This window comes from Tiliqua scincoides, chromosome 7, assembly GCF_035046505.1.
Source record: "Tiliqua scincoides isolate rTilSci1 chromosome 7, rTilSci1.hap2, whole genome shotgun sequence".
In the NCBI taxonomy this organism is placed as follows: domain Eukaryota; kingdom Metazoa; phylum Chordata; class Lepidosauria; order Squamata; family Scincidae; genus Tiliqua; species Tiliqua scincoides.
Genome location: NC_089827.1, coordinates 2,833,477 through 2,847,035, shown reverse-complemented (window position 1 = coordinate 2,847,035; position 13,559 = coordinate 2,833,477). Strand labels below are relative to the sequence as shown.

Here is a 13,559-nt window from a genome sequence, read left to right as displayed (position 1 = left end):
TATGTGTGTGTGTGTATGTATGTATGTATGTATGTATGTAATATAATTCTGCCTTTTTTCTTTTGCATAAAAGGCTCCAAAGTGGCTTAGCAGTATAAAATACAAGGAAATTCATAACATTCAGTGTAATCAACACAAATCAACACAGCAACCAAAAATCAACACTCCCAACAGAGAGAGAAGGAAGCCCGGAATAAACACCATTTTGAGTCCCTGCCGGAAGGCCACCAGGGCACGTCATGACTGTGGACACTGCTATAGAGAAGACCCCTTTGTCACTGCCATCTGAACCTCTGATACGCAGGAGGATCCCCTGATGACTTCAGGGAGCAAGTTTTCTAGTGTAGGAGGAGATGGTTCTTCACATACCCTGGACCCAAGTTGTAAAGGGCTCCCCCAATTGTTGTGAATAGGTCATAGACAGTCACACATACTTGGTTGGCAACCTTCAGTCTCGAAAGACTATGGTATAAGCCCACAGCACCCAGTATTCCCGGGAGGTCTCCCATCCAAGTACTAACCAGGCCTGACCCTGCTTAGCTTCTGAGATCATGGTATAAGCCTATAGCACCTGGTATTCCCAGGCGGTCTCCCATCCAAGTACTAACCAGGCCTGACCCTGCTTAGCTTCTGAGATCATGGTATAAGCCTACAGCACCCGGTATTCCCAGGCGGTCTCCCATCCAAGTACTAACCAGACCTGGCCCTGCTTAACTTCTGAGATCATGGTATAAGCCTACAGCACCCGGTATTCCCAGGCGGTCTCCCATCCAAGTACTAACCAGGCCTGACCCTGCTTAGCTTCTGAGATCATGGTATAAGCCTACAGCACCCGGTATTCCCAGGCGGTCTCCCATCCAAGTACTAACCAGGCCTGACCCTGCTTAGCTTCTGAGATCAGACAAGATCCAGCATGTGCAGGGTAACAGTTGCTGTTGCTGGAAGATTCTGCAAGGAGACAGAAGCTGACCCATTCCCTCTTGGGAGGGAGCATCTAGGGGTGTTAAAAGGATGACTTGGATCTAAGTACCCCCCACCACATCTGAAAGGGGAAACTAGCTAGAGGGAGAAAATGCAGTGAATTGGGAAGGGGTGTAGGAGGCAACGGGAGAAGCCAGGGGTCAAAAGGCAACAAAATTGAAGAAAGTCTTATTATGGGAAAGCAAAGTAGGACACCACAGACATCTTTTGACACCTAAATCAGGAAGTTGTGCTTTGTGGTTGCTTGGCTGACTTATTTAAGGGAGTGTACAATCCTTTTCAAGAGGGAGGAAAGTGCATGTCTCCATCTGTCCCCACAACAGTAATTGAAGTATTACTGTATAAGTAAGTATTGGCAACCTTCAGTCTCGAAAGACTATGGTATCGCGCTCTGAAAGGTGGTTCTGGCACAGCGTCTAGTGTGGCTGAAAAGGCCAATCCGGGAGTGACAATCCCTTCCACACCGGGAGCAAGTGCAGTCTGTCCCTGGTCTGTCTCCCTGGCTATGGGCCTTCCTTCTTTGCCTCTTAGCCTCAGACTGTTGGCAAAGTGTCTCTTCAAACTGGGAAAGGCCATGCTGCACAGCCTGCCTCCAAGCGGGCCGCTCAGAGGCCAGGGTTTCCCACTTGTTGAGGTCCATCCCTAAGGCCTTCAGATCCCTCTTGCAGATGTCCTTGTATCGCAGCTGTGGTCTACCTGTAGGGCGCTTTCCTTGCACGAGTTCTCCATAGAGGAGATCCTTTGGGATCCGGCCATCATCCATTCTCACGACATGACCAAGCCAACGCAGGCGTCTCTGTTTTAGCAGTGAATACATGCTAGGGATTCCAGCACGTTCCAGGACTGTGTTGTTTGGAACTTTGTCCTGCCAGGTGATGCCGAGGATGCGTCGGAGGCAGCGCATGTGGAAAGCGCTCAGTTTCCTCTCCTGTTGTGAGCGAAGAGTCCATGACTCGCTGCAGTACAGAAGTGTACTCAGGACGCAAGCTCTGTAGACCTGGATCTTGGTATGTTCCGTCAGCTTCTTGTTGGACCAGACTCTCTTTGTGAGTCTGGAAAACGTGGTAGCTGCTTTACCGATGCGCTTGTTTAGCTCGGTATCGAGAGAATGTGTGTCGGAGATCGTTGAGCCAAGGTACACAAAGTCATGGACAACCTCCAGTTCATGTTCAGAGATTGTAATGCAGGGAGGTGAGGCCACATCCTGAACCATGACCTGTGTTTTCTTCAGGCTGATTGTCAGTCCAAAATCTTGGCAGGCCTTGCTAAAACGATCCATGAGCTGCTGGAGATCTTTGGCAGAGTGGGTAGTGACAGCTGCATCGTCGGCAAAGAGGAAGTCACGCAGACATTTCAGCTGGACTTTGGATTTTGCTCTCAGTCTGGAGAGGTTGAAGAGCTTTCCGTCTGATCTGGTCCGGAGATAGATGCCTTCTGTTGCAGTTCCAAAGGCCTGCTTCAGCAGGACAGCGAAGAAAATCCCAAACAAGGTTGGTGCAAGAACACAGCCCTGCTTCACTCCGCTTTGGATGTCAAAAGGGTCTGATGTGGAGCCATCGAAGACAACAGTGCCCTTCATGTCCTTGTGGAAAGATCTGATGATGCTGAGGAGCCTGGGTGGACATCCAATCTTGGGGAGAATCTTGAAGAGGCCGTCTCTGCTGACCAGGTCGAAAGCCTTTGTGAGATCTATGAAGGCTATAAAGAGTGGCTGTCGTTGTTCCCTGCATTTCTCCTGCAGTTGTCTAAGGGAGAATACCATATCAGTGGTGGACCTGTTGGCTCGGAATCCACACTGCGATTCTGGATAGACGCTCTCTGCAAGTACCTGGAGCCTCTTTAGTACAACTCGGGCAAACAGCTTTCCTACAACGCTAAGGAGAGAGATGCCGCGGTAGTTGTTGCAGTCACCCCTGTCACCTTTGTTCTTGTACAGCGTGATGATGTTTGCATCCCTCATGTCTTGAGGTACTCCACCTTCTCTCCAGCAGAGACAGAGGATTTCATGCAGCTCAGTGACGATGATCTCTTTGCAGCATTTTAGGACTTCAGCAGGGATGCTGTCTTTTCCAGGTGCCTTGCCAAAGGCAAGGGAGTCCAGGGCCACGTGAAGTTCTTCTAGGGTTGGTTCACTGTCAAGCTCTTCCAGCACAGGCAGGCACTCAATGTTGTTCAGTGCTTCTTCGGTGACTACATTTTCTCTGGAATATAGCTCAGAGTAGTGCTGCACCCAGCGTTCCATCTGCTGCGCCCGATCCTGGATGACCTCGCCTGTGGCAGACTTCAGAGGGGCAATTTTCTTCTGTGTTGGACCTAGGGCCTGCTTGATACCATCATACATCCCCTTGATGTTGCCCGTGTCAGCTGCTATCTGTATTTCGGAACAGAGCTGGAGCCAGTAGTCGTTAGCACATCTCCTGGCAGTCTGTTGGACTTTGCTGCGAGCAGTTCGGAGGACCTGCAGGTTGCGCTCACTGGGACAGGCCTTGTATGCTGCTTGAGCTCTCCTCTTTTCCTCAATGACTAGTGTCAACTCCTCAGAGTGGGCTTCAAACCAGTCTGCCGCCTTGTTGGTCTTCTTGCCGAATATGGACAAGGCGGTGTTGTAAACGGTATTCTTGAAATGTTCCCATCTGTTGGATGCGTTTGCGTCGGCCGGGCCTGGAAGAGATTCCTCAAGCGCTTGTGCAAATTCCTCCACTTTTCTCTGATCCCCGGTCTTGCTGGTATCAATGCGAGGTCTTCCTTCCTTTTTCGTGTGATACAGTCGCTTTGTTTGCAGTTTCACTCTGCTGCACACCAGGGAGTGGTCAGTGTCGCAGGCAGCACCATGATAACTGCGTGTGATCTTGATGCTGGGAAGGCTGGAGCGTCTGGTGAGGATCAGGTCGAGCTGGTGCCAGTGCTTTGATCTTGGATGTCTCCAAGAGACTCTATGTTGGGGCTTTGTGTTGAAGAATGTGTTGCTGACACAGAGACCGTGATGACAGCAAAACTCTAGCAGGCGTTGGCCATTTTCGTTCATCCTCCCAGTGCCAAACTGACCTAAGCAAGTGGGCCATGAACTGTTATCAGCACCAACTCTAGCATTGAAATCGCCGAGGATGAACAATGGCTCTTTTACAGGGATTTTCTTGACAGTGGTGGCCAGGTCATCATAGAATTTGTCTTTGGCTTCTGCTGGAGACGACAGAGTCGGTGCATAAGCACTGATGAGAGTGATAGGTCCTGCTGATGACTGGAGCTGCAGGGACAAAATTCTTTCACTTCCCACAGTAGGTGGGATGATGGATTTCAGCAGGGTATTTCTGACCGCAAAGCCAACGCCATGTTCCCTGGTTTCGTTTGGTGGTTTTCCCTGCCAGAAAAATGAGAAATTTCTCTCCTTGACAGATCCGGAATCTGGCAGCCTAGTCTCTTGAAGGGCGACGATGTCCATCTGCAGTCTGCTCAGCTCCATGTCGATGACAGCTGTTTTGCGTGCGTCATCTATTTCTTGCAGGTCATCAGAGAAGCCAGGTGTCATTGTCCTAACGTTCCAGGTGCCCAGCTTTAGGGCAGTAGTTTTCTGTTTTCTGTTGCATGGTGCAGAGTTGTCGATCTGTATTACCACAAGTATTAATTGAAGACTGATGAGAGGTGACCACATATTTTCAAAAGATATTTGACCCTGGCCAAGTGCTATATAATGCTATATATGTGCAACCAACACAAAAAGCTAATGTGACTTTTCTAGTACAGCAATGGCCCTCTGAACTAGTTTCCGGGGGTTGACAAGAAGTGTGTGTTTATTGGAAATCTCTTCTGTGTGGTGTTGACACGCAACTTGCAATGTGTGTGTGTCTCTTTACTTTTCAATATATTGGAATTCAAAAGGCCACCTTAGATTAATATATATGTTTACAGGTGTGCCCCAATATACACAGGGGTTCCATTTCAGAAACACCCTATGCCAAGGAGGAGGACGGACAGCCAGCCAGCCAGGGAGATGGGCTGCGGCACCCACGGAACACCCAGGTACTGGCTTGGTGGAGGAGGAGGGGAAGGAAGCTGGCTGGTGCAGCCCCGTGCCAATCTGCAGCACGAGCCTAGGCATATCTACTCAGAAGTATGTCTCATTGTGTTCAATGGGGCTTACTCCTGGAAAGTGTCATAGCCTTGCAGCCTGAGTAGACAGGCAGAGGAAGGGCTCTGTAGCTGCAGTCCTCTCCACACTTTCCTGGGAGGAAGCCCCACTGCCTCTAATGGGACTGACTTCTGAGTAGATAGGCACAGGATTGGGCCCTGAGGCTGCCATCCTATCCACAGTAAGCCCCATCTTAGGCTGCAATCCTAGGCACTTTCCTGGGAGGAAGCTCCATTGACTAAAACAAGACTTATTTCAGAGTAGACATACCTAGGATTGGGCTTTTAATCCTGGCAGAGAGATATATCTGCACCCGTTTTCACATGCTAAGGGCAGGTGAAAAGGGATTCTACGTGTGTGCTGTCCAGCCTTGCCAGAGATCCTCCTCATCCTTCCCCCACAAGCATGCCCTCCGACAGCCAGCGTTTGCAGCTCCTCTCCAGCAATGCACAGCAGCTGCTCAGGGCAACAGAGAACATACAATTGCATGCCAAGCGCCTTCCCAAAGACACAGAGTATTCTGATACCTGAATTAAACCATATTTAATCGCTTGTTTGCAAACGTAGCTGTTTCTATGTGCACCTAAGGACCCCTCTCGTGTAAGAATTCTTTTTTTGTTCTTACTCCCACAGTTGCTTCGAGTAATTTTACTACATGGAACTCATATAAGCCATTTTTCAGAATCCATTCACTGCTTCCTCTCCTCGAAGTAGTGCCACACCACATACTACACGCTGCAAGTGCACCTGTACAGTATTTTTCCCCATGTGTAGAAAAAATAGCTAGGGATTTTAGCTATTTGACAGCTATTTGACAGATATTTAGCTGGAGATTGATAGCCCAATCCTATGCATGTCTACTCAGAAGTAAGTTCATCTTTAGGGGGGAAGCACATAAAAAATATTTTTTTTCTCCAATAAATAAATAAATAAATAAATGATTGACAAGTTGTGAGTTCCTGCACCTTTTTATTTACAAAAAAAGCACTGCCCGTATGTCTTGGGGCAAAAGAGAGTCATGCTCAGGAGTTGGCAGCACTCCTTTGGAGCAGAAGAGTTGAAAATTTGAGCAGTGGCCATCATGAATGCCCCTTGGCACCAATACTAATGCTACAGTAGTACCAAGTAGCTGGTTCTAATGGGGCAAGCTGTTTTGACATGCTCTCAAAATCATTTGTTTTTTATAGTGTCAGGCCTGCTCCAGATGCCCTGACCCCCGACTTACCCTGGAGCAGGCACCCAATGCCCAGGGTGGGGAGGCTTCCCTGCCCTTGAGGGGGGCAAAGGAGGGGGGCTCACCCCAACCAGACAGGGGACGCTGGCGAGGCAAACAGGTAACACTGAAGGAAACAAGCCAGGAACAGGAAAAGCCTTTTCTGCCCCACCTGGAGGCAGGGGACGGGCCAAAGGGGACCGTCTTGCTCCGTAAAACAGGGAAGCCAGAGGTGAGAGGCCGTCAGTGCAAAGCAGGGAGCTGCGAGGTGAGCAGCTTCTGCTCCTAAGCCAGGCTTGGCAGTTCTGCTAAGGAGGAGGTCACGGGTGCTGGAACCCCCTCCCCCTCTGAGGCTTCCCTGGGGCTGGAACAAGCCTGCTGCAGGCCCCTCCAGGGGTGGGACCCTACATATAGGTATAAAATATTATCTTGGCTGGTTGGTCGGAGAGCTGAGGGAGAGAAAAGGACCACAATCCAGGCCCTGAGGGATTGTTTCATTGATTCCTCGGTGCAAACAGAATTCAGTTGCACTGCGGGTAGTCTGAAACTTCCTGTGCCAACAATGCTGTGTAGTAGAACACACGGCAACTCTTTGCCAAGCTGACGTGGAGCACAGTTGACACCAGAGGGCAGCAGGACATTCTAGTATTCAGGAGGCAGAACTGCAGCAAAAATGGGATGTATAGCCTGCTACCATAATTCCCCCAAAGAGACTAAAGTGCTTTGAGGTGCAAAAAGTTGCAAGCTTTCTGAAGTTGAACCTTTAGCTAATTGTTCAAGTAGTAAAACTCTTTCTATGCAAACTTGAACTCAAAGAAGGGCATGTGTCCTTTTCATTTTGTTTGGTGCCCTTAACTCTGTATAGGATACAGGATCACAGCTGAACCTATGTAAACATAAGAACAGCCCTGCTGGATCAGGCCACAGGCCCATCTAGTCCAGCTTCCTGTATCTCACAGCGGCCCACCAAATGCCCCAGGGAGCACACCAGATACCTCATCCTGGTGCCCTCCCTTGCATCTGGCATTCTGACATAACCCATTTCTAAAATCAGGAGGTTACGCATACACATCATGGCTTGTACCCCGTAATGGATTTTTCCTCCAGAAACTTGTCCAATCCCCTTTTAAAGGCGTCCAGGCTAGATGCCATCACCACATCCTGTGGCAAGGAGTTTCACAGACCAACCACACGCTGAGTAAAGAAGTGTACCCTTTATCACTGTGTGCCTCTATTATGAATGTCATGTGATTGTATGTATGAGGGAGAAGGACAGGGACAAGGTTTTCAGAGGGATATGGCCCCTCTACCTCATGATCTTAACAACCAAGTGCATCTTTCTCACTTATAGTGAACATGGCTGGCTGTTTGCAACACTTAATTCAACTTAATGAATGCCCCTATACCTCTTCTACAGCCCAGATATCTTGCGGGTTCCCTCCTGGCCCTTCTATGTACTGAAGGCTGGAAACCATGGCTCTGTGAGAGCTAAGCCTGTGGACAGATGTTATGATCACTAAGAAGGCCCTCCTTGGGAGGGTGGATAACCACAAAAAGCAAGGGAAACGAACCTTAACCTGCAAGCTTTTGAGAGAGAGCTGTATTTATTTTTATTTTTCACATTTTCGTGCTCCCCTTCTTCCAAGGACCTCGGGGTGGTTTGCATGGTTCCTCCTCTCCTTTTGTCCTCACAGGAGGTAGTTGAGGCTGAGAGAGAGTGACTGGCCCAGGGTCACCCAGAAAGCTTTGCGGCTGAGCAGGGATTTGAACCAGGATCTTCCAGATCGAAGTCCAACACCCCAACCACAACACCATCCTGGCCTTTCCTGGTAAGTACCCAATAAACAGGGAGGGAGACATCAGTTCATTCCAGCCGTTACCTCTGAGTGATGGGGTAAAAACTTCTTTTAAGCACGGTCTTTTAAGCTTCTCCCCTTTACAATGCATCATTTTGGCAATCGACTTGCATGTTGAGACCATCTTGCCAGGTCTCCACAAGAGCCAGGCTTGATGGATTGTGCATCTGAGCTTGAAAGGGACACCCCTTTCCTCTGTGTTTCAGGTGAGCAGCAAAGGTCCAGCTTTCTTGCTTTAGGAACGGTTTCAGAGAGGAAGGCACTGCAGATTCACTCTCTGCATGTGGCTTGAGGAAAACCTCTTGAGACAGCAGTCAGCAAGCCCTTTTAGGGTTTATATTTTCCTTGTGGGAGGTACACCGATACCGTGGCTGCTAAGGGCACAAAAAGGCACTGCTGGAAAATGATGCACGTGAAAAGACCCACTAACTCTACCCAGTGGCGTCACGAGGGTTTGTGTCACCTGGTGTGGGAGGCCAGTGTGTCACCCCCATGATGGACCTCCTCCCATGCAGTTGGTGGAGCAACATCCTGGGCAGTGGGCGTGGTGATGCACCATTGCCCCACCCCACTGGTGTTTTTGGCTATAACTTTTGATAGAATAGAGATATTTCACTGTGATTGGTTTCATTGCAATCTTCATGAAATTACGCATCAAACATGCGTATATAACATGATGGTACTATTCAAAAATAGCAAGATTTTAAAAACTTTGGTCAGTAGTGGTGTCACCCCCCCGGGTGTGTCACCTGGTGCAATCTGCACCCACCTCACCCCTCTAGCAACACCACTGGCTCTACCTCCAAAATAAAAGCGAGGATAACAGTGTTAACCTGCTAAAATGGGCTCAGGGGCCGATGAGACGTGACAGTGGCTCAGTGCTTACAACTACAAAATTCAGTGGATACCATTTGCTCCATTACTGCATCTCTAGGCCGGGAACAAACTTCACCTGTGGATTTGGTCTGTGTAGCTGCTGGAGACACAAGGCCAGTGCCTGTGAAAAATCTCCATGGAGAAGGCTCCATGCGTCGTTCTCTCTCTCTCTCTCTCTCTCTCTCTCTCTCTCCTGTTCCCAGTAGTTTGCTGCTGCTGAGCAGCCAGGCAGCCCATCACATGCCTCCAATCGTGCGCCTGGGCATGTGTGCGCCCATGTGACAAGCCCAACAGCGTAGCCGCAGCAGCGTGTGCTGTGGTTCCCTCCTGCCTCTGCTACCAGCACTGTACTTTGAACTCTGTTGGGAGGAGAGAGAGAACTGAGTCAGATGATGTCAAGGCGGATTTGTTGCCAGGCAACGGAATAATGCTGGTCTCTGCCAAACCTTGGCACTCAGCAAGACTCGGTGGCTTATTCCATCCCCACCCAGAGCTTCGTGAGATCCAGTTCAGCAGTGTGCACCTCATCCAGTCCTCGTGGTCTCCAGCACCGTGTCCCCTGGAGAAAGATAAATCTAAGCTGCTCAAGCAGCACACTCCAGTGCATGCTTTCAGAGCCCATGTGCAGAACTTTGCACAACAATGCGCCCAGGACATTTGGCAAAGCCACTTCCTTGCCCAGTGTCCTGCTGCCTGGGTTTCATCCTGGGGGAACCACTTCTTAACTAAGTGTGGGGCAGAGAAAGAGGCAGAGCAACCTGAGAGATACAGACTCAGAAGGGGGAATGGCCACAGCTGCCAACCTTAGCATTTATTTCTGTTGGCGAAAGGAACCTTTGTGGTCAGAGATGAGAAATATCACTCAGGGCTTTCTAGAGGCAAGGATTTATTATTCCGAAGCGAATTGTTAGTGTATTTCTGTTGCTTATATGAAAGAACAACCATCTAGTGGTGGGGAGAAATGTAAGCCTGTGTTCTTCAATGTATGGGTTGGGGCGGCATTGGGGTCACAGAGCCTCATTTGGGAGGGGTGTTGCAGCGACCTTTCAAGGCCTGTGCAAGAAAGGGTTCTGATCCAGTTCAACACTGGGACTGCCTTATCAAAACTGAGTTCTTTATGTACATAGCCTCTTTTTCACCATCCACTGGTTTGAGTAATGCTGCTTTAAGCTATTAACTATGCTAATTTTTTTCTCCCTGATCTGCTAGTTCAGACATGTAGAGATGCTTTAACATGGGAGTGCATTCTCTACCCCCTCACCCACAGGTGAAATTTTACCAAATCTCATTCACTTTGCTTAAGGCGTAGATCCTCAGAGCTCTTAAAGTGTGTGTGTGGGGGGGGGCTGCTCCTTTTGCAACATTTCATTGCACTATTGCTACCTTGTTCTCTTTACAGATATTTTATGCCTTGAAAAGCATGACACAGTGCCCAGCTCAGCAGGCAGAGCTTCTCCTATCCTGGAGAGGCAGCAATGACTTCACCTATTGAAATTCTGCCTGTCATGTAGCTATTAAAGGCCCTGAGCTTCTGTCAGAAAAAAACAGACCCAACTGTATAAATGGCTACATTACATGCTTGGAGTAAGTTGGCTGTATTAGCCAACTGTATTAGCCAACTAACTACCCCCACAATATGCAACTCTTAAATAATGTAGTGCAAGTGCTCTGTTGAGAGTTTATCTCTCTCGTGCTCTCCTTGATATACAAAGATCATGTAAGATATTTAAAAATGAACATATAGTTCTTCTAAATGTCTCAGTTATTTCCAGAATTAATCTGCTCAGTATAAAAGTGTGAAGTGGGAGCTCAGTAGAAAGTAGGGAGAAAGAGGGAGGGAAGGTTACCCCATCTTCGATCTTGAAACTGACACTAGTTCTTGAAAACAAAGCTCTGTATTCCTTGTCATATACTGTGTTGGCATCCTTCAGTCTTGGAAGACTATGGTGTCACACTCTGAATGGTGGTTCTGGAACAGAGTGTCCTCTCCAGTGCGTGATGCCTGGGTAAAGCAGGTATGGAGGATAGGCTGTTACCCATGCAGCAAATCCCCCCTCTCCACGTCGCTGAAATGGTCCAATGGAAAGGCAGAGGCCAATACGATTGGTTCCAGCAGCGTCGCAGGAGTTGCCAGAACTTGACTGTGTTCAGCCATGAACTGCCTCAGGGACTCCGGCTCCGGATTTTGCCTCCAGGTTGACTCCTGAAGCCTTTTCCATAACTGGATGTAGCCACAAGGCAGTGGAGGTTTGGGATCAGAGTTTTCCTTCTCTCAGATGAGCTGCCTTCCCAGGCTGACGAGTCCCATCTACCCGGGACCCATAAACTGTACCCATATACTGTACGCCTTCGTTATCCTCTGGCTCCGCATCTGCGGAATTTGGGCAGGAAAGTTGAGCAAGAGTGTGAAGCCATCCCTGCACCAGACACCCAATCTGAATGGACTCCCCCATCTGTGACTCCTCTTGTGGCTACTTTTGGGGGAGTGTTTAAAGTCATGCTTAAGTTTAAATGTTGATCCTTCTTAAAATGCCACCAGATCTGACCTAGTGCACAATCTCGCATACATGTGAAACTTCCTACTCTGTTCAAGAAGAATTTGAAGGGGACCTAAAAGGTCTTCAATACATTTTGATGCAAATGGGAACTAAGGACCCAACCCTAGGAGATAAACTAACTATGTATTAATGTTTCCATCATGACCTTGCTGGTTTGGTCACCTGATGTGAGATTTTTTTAAGCCACATTAAGTAGATTTTAAAAATATAGTTCCAACATAACTGTAATGAATAAGAACTAGAATGTTATTGCTGCACTGTGGTGGGTCCTCTTCAAGGTAAAATTGTGGTGATCTTTCCCCCCAACAGTCTCCATTACATAGTTATGTAACTGTAGGGGGTACCCTTTCCATTTTGGGGGGGTGTTTACCGGTAGTGTTTATAAACTGCACTTGTTTTTGATATGTTCAAGGGTGCATTATGACACCAAACCAGGGTATTTTAAGAGCAATAGTAATTCTTTCTTATAATAACTATAGCAATATTGTCAGGACAAGCACCACCAACCTTTATTTTTAAAGCCAATGTACCCCTCTTATATGTATATCTGGTACACATTCACACACCATTTAATTTTTTTGTAACCATAGTTACTTACTTAGCATGCAAAACCTGTAGGTTGTCCAGAGTAGTGTTGAGAGCTGCTCTGAGCATGTAAAGGGGCTTAAGTAATATTGTATGTTTAAAAACAGCAAAATATTTTCTGTCAGTACTGCATACAATATAATATAATATGACTAGAGAAATATAATAGGAATTCTTCATGGTGTGGTCTCACTGAAGCCAATGAACTACTGACTGCTCTAACTACTGAATTCATTAGCGATAATCAGGATGGTGTTCTTTTTAATTATCCTGTTAAGCAGCTTCAGCACCTCTGAACCAAAAGGCAGCACAATGATTTTGAAAAATGCAGCAACTACAAATGGAATTGTGCCCTATGTCTTTCTGCAAATCTCCACAAAGGAGTGCTTAAGTATTATTGTTTAGATGCCAATATCTGATGTCCTGTGGATAAAGCATTGACTGTCTGACAGAGAGCATCACCTCGCAATGCAGCCCCATGGAATATACCCAGAAGCGTAGGGATGCACTCTGCTTAAGAAATGCCATTTTCCAGAGTTGTTGGGCATGATTTAATGTGACATTTCTGCAATGGCTCTTGAAACAGAAGTTTCTCAGACTCTACCACAGTAATTTACAAACACGATGGCAACCTTTGAGACTCGTACTGCAATGGGATATAAAGGTGCAAGATGACTTTGTTCTGTAGCTGGTTGGCAACCTTCAGTCTCGAAAGACTATGGTATAAGCCTACAGCATCTGGTATTCCCAAGCAGTCTCCCATCCAAGTACTAACCAGGCCTGACCCTGCTTAGCTTCTGAGATCAGATGAGATCAGGCATGTGCAGGGTAACAGTTGTTCTGTAGCTAATTAATACAGATAGAGGAATTCTTTTTAAGAGCAAAAAAAAAAAAAATCATGATGGAAGGAGGCTGGGCAAGATGTTGGTTTGTTCACAGCACTTTAATAATTCTACATGCCACCCTATTAAATGAGTTATTAAAGGATGCAAAATACTTTTAACAGACCAGCCATATTGTTGGGGAGTGGAACAGTTATTGCTGCAGCCCATGGACTGATGAGAGGCACCTCCCTCCACAGCTCCTTCTCCTTTCTTGACATCTTCAGCAGGACCTTCAGAGGAATAGGCAGCCAGTGGCTGCAGAATGTGTCCTTGGCTGATGACACCAACCAGACCATTCCTGGAAAACCCTTTCAGCTCATTCTAGTCAGTACTGCTGTTGCTGCCCCACCTTCACTCATTGGAATAAGGCCAAACTCCATCCAACTAAATGGCTGTGATTTTATTTTAGGAAATTTGACCTCAGCTTTCCGTGCCAGCATGCCCTCCAGGCCAGCTTCTATAAAAACATTTCGTAATGAG

General features: G+C 47.6%; 2 pseudogenes; both read right to left on the bottom strand.

The window, feature by feature from the left end:
* Nucleotides 1-820: 820 nt before the first annotated feature.
* Nucleotides 821-940, bottom strand: LOC136658248 (5S ribosomal RNA; annotated as a pseudogene).
* An 11,981-nt stretch (nt 941-12,921) lies between these two features.
* On the bottom strand, nt 12,922-13,043 carry LOC136658170 (5S ribosomal RNA; annotated as a pseudogene).
* Between the last annotated feature and the right edge of the window lie 516 nt (nt 13,044-13,559).